This window comes from Sturnus vulgaris, chromosome 14, assembly GCF_052056855.1.
Source record: "Sturnus vulgaris isolate bStuVul1 chromosome 14, bStuVul1.hap1, whole genome shotgun sequence".
NCBI classification, from domain to species: Eukaryota; Metazoa; Chordata; class Aves; order Passeriformes; family Sturnidae; genus Sturnus; species Sturnus vulgaris.
In genome coordinates this window covers 3,783,240-3,792,738 of record NC_142256.1, presented here as the reverse complement: position 1 = coordinate 3,792,738, position 9,499 = coordinate 3,783,240, and positions in this window count along the sequence as shown.

Here is a 9,499-nt window from a genome sequence, read left to right as displayed (position 1 = left end):
AGCTCTAATCGCGATTTGCCACCCAATTTTTGTGCATTTAATAACTCCAGGGAATTCCAAGTAATCCCATATCTCTCCTGGATGTCTGACAGCTTTGGGCACATCCCAAACCTTTTCCCTCAGCAAATATTGTCGGGTTTTTAGCGGTTTCACCTTTCCCGCAGCCCATATTCCTCTAATTTATCATCCCAATTCCTACATCCTGCTCAAATCAGTGCTGCTGGGAATTCCTGCGTTTCCCCTCGGGATCCAGCCGTGCCCAAGGTGAGCAGGGGCTGGGGGCACTTCCCGAAGGAAAAATGGGAATTTTGGGATGGGGAAAGCAGCGGGAGCAGGGCAGGGCTGGGCGGATCCGCAGTCCCTGATTGATGGAGCAGCTCCCGGAGAATTCCCTCAGCTCAGGGCTCGGGTGGCACTGCCAGGGCTGGCACCTGCCTAGGGTGCCACTGTCACCTCTCCCAGCACCTTGGGGTGCCACTGTCACCATCACACTGATCTTGGAATGGTTTGGGTGGGAAGGGAAGGAAAGCTCATCCCAAATCCACCCCCTGCCATGGCAGGGACACCTCCCACCATCCCAGGCTGCTCCAACCCCAATGTCCAGCCTGGCCCTGGGCACTGCCAGGGATCCAGGGGCAGCCACAGCAAATCTGGGAATTCCTAATTCCCAAAATCCCATCCAGCCGTGCCCTGGGGCAGTGGGAGCCATTCCCTGTGTCCTGTCCCTCCATCCCTTGTCTCTCCAGCTCTCCTGGAGCCCCTTTAGACCCTGAGCTCTCCCTGGATCCTTCTCCTCTCCAGGTGAGCACCCCCAGCTCTCCCAGCCTGGCTCCAGCCCTGCAGCAGCTCCGTGGGTTCCTCTGGATTTATCCCAGCAGTTTTATTTATTCCAGCAGCTCCGTGGAATTTTGATGTTTTATCCCAGACTGGTTTGGCTTGGGAGGGACCTTAAAGCTCATCCAGCCATGGCAGGGACACCTCCCGCTGCCCCAGGCTGCTCCAAGCCCCATCCCAGCTGGCCTTGGGCATTCCCAGGGGTGTGGAGACCTCTCCCTCTCCCTCTGGAGCAGATCTCCATGGATCAGCCCAGGCGTGTGTGGGATAAGCAGGACAAGAGGAAGGAGGGGATGGCTCTGACCCCACAGCTCCTGTTCCTCCCACAGGCTGGGGCAGGGAGGGCTGGGGGCCTTGGAGAGGGAGAGGCAGGAGGTCAGGGAGGATGGAGCTGATTCCCATCCCCCTGATTTATTGATTGATCCATTTGTTTATTTGTTTATTTATTTATTTATTTCTCGCTCTCTCCCGCTGCACAAATCAAAAAAAAAAAAATCAAAACCAAACCAAGAGTGGGATCAGATCAAGGCCAGAGGAGCAGCAGGAGCCAGGGAAGGTTGGGATGCAATTCCTGCTCTTGGGATGGGAACAGGGAAGGTTGGGATGCAATTCCTGCTCCTGGGATGGGCACAGGGAAGGTTGGGATGCAATTCCTCCCACTGGGGCTGGCATTTCTCTGCCTGGGATTCAAAGGTCACCGCAGCTGCTGCTGCTGCTCCGTGTGCCCTCCCTGCTCTCCTTCCCACTGGGATGAAGGTTTGGGAAGGCTTTGATCTCTCACCCTGCAGCCTCCAGTGCCTCCTCTCCCCAGTGGGAACCTCTCCAGGAAAAAGCTGGAGCTGCTTCTAAGGGACCTTATAAAACCCTGGAATTATTTAAGCTGGAAATCATCTGGGATCATCAAGTGCAGCCTCTCCTCCAGCACTGCCAAGGACACCATGTCTCCAAGTGCCACATCCACACTGATCGAGTTCCCAGGATCCTGCCAATTCCAGCTCTGCCCCTACGCTGTGAGGAAAAACCGCCTGGGCTGGCAATTCCGGTCCTACACCCCCCAAAAAAACCCCAAAACACCCTGGGGGGCTCCAGAGGGTTCTGCCTGTGGGATGCTCCATCCTTGCTGCAGGGGGCAGAGCAAATCCGGGAATGCACAGCCTCTATTCCAGCTGCTGGAGCCGCCTCTGCAGGCAGGAAAGGAGAGGCACCAGGGTGGATTTTTGCCTCTGGAATTCGGGGATGGATATCCAGAGCGCAGGGTGGTTTAGGCTGGTGCTGGTGGAAGATTTTTCTGGCATTCAGGAAGAGCTTCCCCTTCCCAGGAATGCTGAGAGCTCCTCCAAGGTCAGGGCTGGAGCTCTGCCTGCCTCTGGTTGTGCTAATTAATATCACCGAGGAGGGAGAACACAGATATTAGCACTTAATAGTGATTAATGGGGCTAATAGGATTCTGTCAGGTTTGTTTGTCGCCGTGGCTTCCCGAGCCTGGCAAATCCAATAAAAATTCCCAAATAAAAACCAGATTGCTTTAATATTTCAGTGTTAGTGGAAACCAGCAGGGGAGAGTTCCTGCCACTGGGAATTTGTTGGAGCTCATCCCCTGCACTCCAGGGATTGGGGTTTTTCATCCATCCGGATCCCGTGGGTGGGAGCAGAGTTTGTGTCCCTGGGCTGGGAAGGACAAAGCGGCGCCTGTGAACCTGTGCCCAAAATTTCCTCCTTCCTTAAAAACTGGGAAGGTGGGAGATTGGTTTTGGATGGGAGGGATTAAGGATTATCCCATTCCACACTCCAGCTCTGAATTTGGGATTGTGGGATGGTGGAGCTGGCACGGGATCTGTCACTCACCCCTCCGGAGCCATTCTCCAAGGAAAATCGGGCTCCATCCCGCTCCCAGTGGAAGGTCTGGAGAGATCCACAGCTCGGAAAGGATCAGCCACGGGGCCAGTGGCCAATGGATGCCCTGGAGGCGAGGACGGGGCTGTTTTCTGTATTCTGAGGAGCAGAGCCATGGAATTTTGGAATGTTGCTTGGAATGGCGCTTCCCGAGGATTCCTGTCCCTCCTCCTGATGGATTGGGGCAATCCCAGCAGATCCAGCCCAGGGAAAGGCTCCTCCCAGCACTGAGCGAGGATACAAACCCTCCTTGCCTAAAAATCCTGGAGCCACGAGCACCGGGAAGAGCCACGGTGGCCACACGTGGTCCTGGCACGGCAATTTTGGGATTGGCAGGGGACACGGGGACATTTCCCGGGGCTCTGGGAGAGATAAACACCTGATAACACCTGGGCTGGGAGAGGACACAAACTCAGCCCAGCCTGGCTGGGTAAAGCTCAGCCTGGGTGGGTAAAGCTCAGCCTGCCCGGGTAAAGCTCAGCCTGGCCAAGCGCGGGGCTCTGCTGCCCCAAGCGCTGCGAGGATGAACGGCGCCGGCTGCCGGAGCCAGGAGAGAGGGAATGGGGCTGGAAAACACCCGGGATGGAGCTGGGAAAACACCCGGGATGGAGCTGGAAAAACACCCGGGATGGAGCTGGAAAAACACCCGGGATGGAGCTGGGAAAATACCCGGGATTGAGCTGGGAAAACACCCGGGATGGAGCTGGAAAAATCCCCGGGATTGAGCTGGGAAATGCCCAGGATGGAGCTGGAAAAATACGCGCGATGGAGCTGGAAAAACACCCGGGATTGAGCTGGAAAAACACCCGGGATGGAGCTGGGAAAACACCCGGGATGGAGCTGGAAAAACACCCGGGATGGAGCTGGGAAAACACCCGCGATTGAGCTGGAAAAACACCCGGGATGGAGCTGAGAAAATACCCGGGATGGAGCCAGAGGAATTTTGAGAAACCCAGGATCCAGGGAGGAAGGTCTGGGTGGAGGTGTGGGGTGGAGGAAGAGTCTCCCTGCTCTTCCTCACGCCTTGGCCGACGCTTTGGCTCCTCCTGAGCTGGCAGAGTCACGGGATAGTTTCTAGGGGAAAATCGTTCGTAGAATCCCAGATTTTTGGGGGTTGGATGTGACCTCCAAAGGCCATGGCAAGGACACTTCCCACTAGACCGGGATGTTCAGAGCTTCTGTCCTGGATGATGGAGGTGACATCTCCCGGGAACGAGCCGTGCTCCCAAAACTCATGGCCCTGGAACAGGGACGGTCCTGGAACAGGGATGTCCCCGGAGCATTCCCATCCCAATGGCTCCCACCCCCCTCTCATGGGGATTTTGGTGCCCCCCAGCCCACGAGGGGCTTTGTCTCCTGCCAGTGATCCCTTCAATATTCCCCTGGTTTTTTTGGTCATTTTTGGGGAGAAATCCTCCTTTTCCCGGTGCCATTCCCGGGCCATTCCCGGATTCCCGGGATCGCGTGCGGAGCTCTCACCTGAGCCCTCTAATCCCCTAATCCGTCTCCAGGGAGAGCCGGCGTTCCCTGGCCCGTGCGGGCAGAGGGGCCCGTGCAGGGAGAGCTGCTCCTCTCCCCTGCCAGGTCCCTCTTTGGCTCATCCCGGTGTTCCAGGGCTGGGGGACGGAGCAGGGAATGCCCTCCCTGCCACCCATTCCCACACCAGTCCCCAAGGAATGGGAATATTGGAATCCTGAGTGTCCCCAGGGAATGGGAACGCTGAGTGACCCATAGAATTGAAATATTGGAATGGTGACTGTCCCCATGGAATGGGAATGGTGACTGTCCCCATGGAATGGGAATGTGACTGTCCCCATGGAATGGGAATGGTGACTGTCCCCAAGGAATGGGAATGGTGACTGTCCCCAAGGAATGATGACTGTCCCCATGGAATGGGAATGGTGACTGTCCCCAAGGAATGATGACTGTCCCCAGGGAATGGGAATGTCCCCAGGGAATGGGAATATTGGAACACGGAGCGTCCCCGTGGCCGGAGCTCTCCCTCCCCAGCTGCCAGCCCCGCTGTTTGCCCGGAATTATTTGAGCATCCCTCTTGCTGAAGCACCGCTCCAAAGAACCCAGAGCCTTCCTCCCCCTGCCCCTCACTTTCCCCCGGGGCTGGATTATCCCGAATAAACACTCACTTGGGATAATGGTTAACTTTAATGGCCGGGGCGGCTCGAGGGGTTGATAGTCCCGGGCACTCGGGAGATAAGGGCAGGGTTTGAAGGGCAGCGCTCTCGTGGCCGCTGTCACGGGAACATTCTGTGCCACATCCCCCCAAAAATCCACCCCGCCGGTGTCCTGCGTTTGTATCTCCCTGAGCACGGCTGCTTGCTGTAAAGCCCTTTATCTTAAAGGCACGTCAGTCTCAAAAGACAGAGAGTCCCCAGGGCTAAAGTCCGCGCTGAAAACTTCCAGCACAGAGTCCTGATAAGAAATAAAATCCCAGTTAGAAGTAGAAACAGCTCTCTGATTAAATTTCTCATTTCTGCATTTCTAATTTCAGCTCCCTAATTAAATTTCGCTAATTTCTCTTAAAATTTCTCTTAAAATTTCTCTTAAAATTTCTCTTAAATTTTTACTGAACATTTCTCTTAAAATTTCTTCTCTTTCTCTTCCAGAAGGCCGAATTTGCAGCAGCAGCTCCTGTCTTCCGCCGGGTGATGATGATGATGATGATGATGATGATGATGATGATGGTGAGAAGGAAGGGAGTGAGAAAGTCTTTACCCAACAAACTAAAAACACGAATCTGAAGCATTTCTTCTAAACCTATTAGAACTCTACCTCTACAATACGAAAATTTATACATAATTTCCCCATTTGTTCTATCTGAAAAATGTAAGCAATACTCTTACTGTATTTTTATTATATCTAGAATTATGTTTTTGAAGTTTGTTTTCTGCAACAGATTCTAAGATTTTGCTCCTGGAGGCACTTAAAACATATTCTTACTTATTTAAACTTTTTAACTTACTTACTTAAAACTTTAGCTCACCTCTATTTCATGTGTAAGTGGCTTAATATCTTGAATATATGTTTAATATAGATTTAATATAGATTTAATTTGTATTTACTTTATTTTTAATTTATATTTAGTTTCTATTTAATTTATCTAAAGATTTTAATTCGGTCTCTGCACTCCTATCCCTCCCTGAGGAATTCTCTGGTTTACACCCTCCACCATGCTGGAGCTCTCCCTTGTGTTTTCTGGCAGGAAACAGCCCGGGGGTGGCTTTGTCACAGCCACCAGCAGCCACCTGTGTGTGTCCTGATACCACAATCCTGTCACCCGTGTGTGTCCCAGTGCCACAATCCTGTCACCCGTGTGTGTCCCAGTGCCACAATCCTGACTCTGGAGGCTCCCGCAGGACCCGCCCGGCAGCTCCTCCTCCCCGTAATTGTGTTTTTTTCCCGAGTCAATGGATAACTTTACATCAAACAGAGCAGCCCTGAGCTGCCTCGGGGACGTCGGGACAGCAAAGTTCAAAATTAAAGCCACGCTCAAAGTCACTGCCGGGCTGGGGGGGGGGGGGCATGTCCAGGAGGATCCCAGGGAAGCTGGGCTGGGTTTTGTGGCTCCATCCCAGCAGGGATGGCAGGTCCAGGACCTTCAGGACCTTCCAGGACATTCCAGCTTCTCCCTCTGGGATCACCCGGGGAGGCAGAGGAAGGACAGAGCCTCGCTGAGCCTCCCCAGGGAATTCCCACCCCAACCCTCCTTCCATGCGTTCTCCAGGTCCTGGACATGGCGTGGTGGCACCAACATCCTTCTGAATTCCAAGGAAAAAGCCAGGAGGAGTCTCCCGTTGGTGCCATCACCTCCCTGTGCTCTCCTCCAGGCTTCCCCCAGGATTTTACCCCTCCCTCTGCCTCCACCTTCCCTTCCCTGCCCTTTTGGCATTGCTGGAGCTTTCCCAGCCCGGCAGGAGCAGCCCATGCATCTCCCCAGCTTTTACAGCCCGGGCACAAACCCGGCCGGGACGGGGATGGGGCAGCACAGCAGGGAGGGAGAGCCACGATGGGGGAATGGGAGAAGGATTTTTGGGGATCCTGCTCTGCTGAGTCCCCGCTGAGGGCTGAGCCTGAGCTTCCATCTGTGCTCTGAGCCCTGTCCCAGATGTGTCGCTGCTCAAAGAGGATGTCCCAGGGAGGAGCTGGCCCAAAGGGACCCCAGCCGGGTCTGACACCTCCCCCGTGCGGCTCTCCCCGAGGTTTTCGCCATTTTGGGAGGACATTCCAGGTTCTCACCCTCTAAACCTCCTTGGCACCCCCCTTATTCACTGTCCTGGTGACCTGGCAGGGGCAGCCCGGTGGCACAGCAGTGTCCCCAAGGACAGGACGGGGTCACAAAATGCTCAGGCGTCTTGTCCCCATCTTTTCCCTCTCCCCCTCCTGGCTCTGCTCCCTCCTGGACCTGTGGATGCTCCATTTCCCTTCTGAGGATAAAGGTGAGCACATAAAGGTGAGGGGATCAAAACCAAGGGTTGTGTCCCTCCCTTCCCTTCCCACAGCACTGGGACAACTCCAGCCTCGCACCATTCCTGGATCCTTTCCTGCCTGGACACCCATTTCCCCAAAACAACAACAACAAAAAACTTCATTTCCCCTTTTCCTTAAGCCTGGAAAAACAGGGGGTGAAGGCACAAAAAGCTCTTGGAGCAGGAAGGACCAGAAGCCAGAGCAGGTGTGCAGGTGATAAAATTTTATTACAAAATAGGAGCTGGATCAATATTCCCGGGGGAGTTTGGTGGGGGAGAGGGGTTCTGTAACAAACACAGCATCCCAGGAAAAGAAATCTTCCCCCCCCACAGCATTTTCCAGGTCCCAATTTCTTCCCCATTGTGTTCATCTTGGATAATAAAGATGAATAAAGACCCACGAAGTCACACACAGCACTTTTGGCATATTTACAGTGATTTTTCTCCTGGTTATCAAAGAGGGGTGAGGCACCCACATTCCTGCCCTTGATCCCTCCTTGCAAAGTTTTTCCAGGATGTCCCAGGGGATGGAGGGACCTTCATTTGTCACGAGTGTCACGTGGCTCCATCAGCACCGCTCCCCTTTCCCCGGATTTCTCCCCAAAAACAGCTCCCCTCGGCCACCAAACAAACCCAGAGCTGCCCATTCTGTCCATGGAAAAAATAAAGGAATAAAAGCCGAGGGTTTGCCGCGGTTTTGGTTTTTTTAAAATAAAATTTAAAAAAATTGTTGCATAGAGAAGCGTTTGCACGTGAGGAGTTTCCATACGGAGCAGTGGGTGGGTGGTGAAAAACTTCTACCCCTCATCAAATTAAAAAAAATATATATATTTATATATTTACACACACAGAGTCCAGGGGAGGACAAGCAGAGGCTGTAGGGAAAAAGATTCCCAAGGTTAGCAGGAAAATTTTGTCCAATTCCCCTCGGATTCCAAAGCTGCCTGTTGGTGGGTTTGGCTTTGCACTGGTTTTTAGCAAACTGGTTTTGGGCTCCATCAGCATCACAGGGTGGGGAAAGAGGGGAATTAGGGATGGGAAGAGGAGATTTCCTTCTCCAAAGGCACAGGGGGGTGAGAGGGTCACGGGTGGGGCTGACGGTGACAAAAATGGGGACCCTGTGCCTTGTGGCACTGGGGACGTTCAGCCACAAGAGATGCCCCAAAAAAAAAAAAAAACATCTTGGAGTGTGGAGGTTGGTGCTGAGGGCTGGAAAACTGTTGGGAAAACCATTCAGTAATTCCATTCCCACCCTCCCCGGGGGCACGGGAGGCTCCTGGCCAAAGAGCCACAGGGAAGAGTCACCAGGGAGCTGGATCCCAAATCCTTCAAACATCCCAAATCTCCTGTCAAACAGCCCCACGGGGTTGGCTCTGCTCAGCCATGGAAAAGGCCAAGCAGTGGCTGTGGCTACAGCAGAGAGGAGAGGAGTGGCCTCCAAATTCCAACCTGGCCACGGTCCAGCGTGCCCTTCCAGCCCACACATCTGGATTTATCCAGGGAAAAACGAGAGAGGAGGAAGAGGAGGAGGAGGAGGAGGGTGTGGAACAGATCAATGTTCTGCTGGGCACGGCAGCCCCATGATTTGGTCCTGATTTATTTAAACTCTCACAGCTGGTCTGGGAACAGGCTCTTGTTGTGTGCCCCAATTTAACCCCTGGAAGGCTTTGGAGAACGGGGATGTGCATCCCACAGGATGGGGGGGAGGAGGTGGTGAACCTGTGAGGTAGTCATGTCATTCCACTCTGATCAGCAGGATTTATTGGAATTTGTTTCCATGATGCATTTTTCCCTTTTTTTTTTTTTTTTTTTTTTTTTTTGGAATAACAACAGCTCCGGCCCGGTGGGACCAGCAACCACGGAGCCCTTGTAGGATTTTGGAGAAGGGCACCACTGGTGATTCTGGGACACCAGACCTTCAGCTGTGACTCTTTTGCTGTCCCTCAGGTGGCTCCAAACCCACGCTGGTCCTCCCAGACACACCTGAAGTCCAAATTCCTCTTGGAAGCAGAAATGCAAAGGACACAACCATAAAAACCTGGCCAGGCAGGGCAGTCCCGGGCTGGCTGCCAGGAATGGGCTCAGTGGGACACAGGTGACGCTTTTGTCACCTGCTTTTGTGCTGCCCCTTGTTTGAAGGGTGAGTTTGTCACAGGTCTGTTCTTCTATGCCCCCACAGAGACTGGGATTGTCACCCCCAGAGTCCTGGGCACTGCTCCAGGCATGGCACGGCACTGGTGGCACTGGTCACACCATGGGGACAGTGCCACATTCATGGTCACACCATG